Here is a 1,308-nt window from a genome sequence, read left to right on the forward strand (position 1 = left end):
TGGGAGTGGGTGACAGGGAGGGAAAGGAGATTTGGGGAGTAAATAATGAAGGTGGGAGGGAGCACTAGAATAAATTGTTATTTCACAACTCATTTTAAAACCAATTTAACTGTAGGGAAGGATGCGGTGATGATTGTACAATTCTCCTTTATATGATTGAATGATTGAACTACTGAATTGTATGATATGTAAATTATATGCCAATAAAACTGTGGATAAAAATATGACAATAAAATATGACAATAACAATTCCATGTGTTAGGGGAAAAAATTTAAAAAGGACTTGTGCATAGGTCAAGAGGTAGCTGTGTGAACAGAACAAGGAACATCAGGAAAGGTGGGTGTCAGGGCTGTACCCTCTCACCATACTTGTTCAATTTATATTCTGAGAAAATCATCAGAGAACCTAGATTATATGAAGAAGAATTGGGCATCAGTATTGGAGGAAGGCTTCATAACAAACCGCATTATGCAGATGGAACAACCTTCCACACTGAAAGTGAGAAGGAATTGAAGGATTTGCTGATAGAGATCAAGGATTGTAGCTTTTCATGTGGATTGCAATTCAATGTCAGGAAGACCAAAATTCTCACAACTAGACCAATAGGTAGCATCATCATAAATGGAGAAAAGGTTGAAGTTGTCAAGGATTTTGTTTTTCTTGGTTCCACAATAAATGCTAATGGAAGCAGCGGTCAAGAGATCAAAAGAGGTATTGCATTGGGTATACCTGCTACACAAGATGATGTTGTAGAGTACTGAAGAGCATGAATGGTACTTTGAGACTAAAGTGTGCTTGATCCAAGCCCTGGTATTCTCCATCGCCTCATATTCATGTGAAATTTGGACATTGAATAAGGGCGGCTATAGAAGATAGATGCATTTGAATTGTGGTGTTGGAGTGGAATACTGAAAGGATTCTGGAGTGCTAGAAGGACAAACAAACCTGTACTAGAAGAAGTAAGGCCGGAGTGGTCCTGAAGAGCAACATGGCAAGACTTCGTCTTACATTCTTTGGACATATTGTCAGGAGAGACCAGTCTCCGGAAAAATACATCATTTTTGGTAAAATGGCGGGGCAGAGAAAAAGAGGAGGGCCCTCAACCAGATTAATTTACACAATGGCTGCTCCTAAGGACTCAGGGATAGGAACAATTGTGATGCGCTCAGGACTGTGCAGTGTTTCAGTGAGCTGCGCGTAGGGTCTTTATGTGCAGAGGCCATACACAATGGCACCTAATAACAGCAACATGTTTTATTGCTTTCTTTTGTATTGAGGTTTTCTGTGTTTTATTTTATTATTTTGGT

The sequence above is a fragment of the Echinops telfairi genome, unplaced genomic scaffold (genome assembly GCF_000313985.2).
Source record: "Echinops telfairi isolate 266 unplaced genomic scaffold, ASM31398v2 ScPeMD7_2186;HRSCAF=2738, whole genome shotgun sequence".
Taxonomy (NCBI): Eukaryota; Metazoa; Chordata; class Mammalia; order Afrosoricida; family Tenrecidae; genus Echinops; species Echinops telfairi.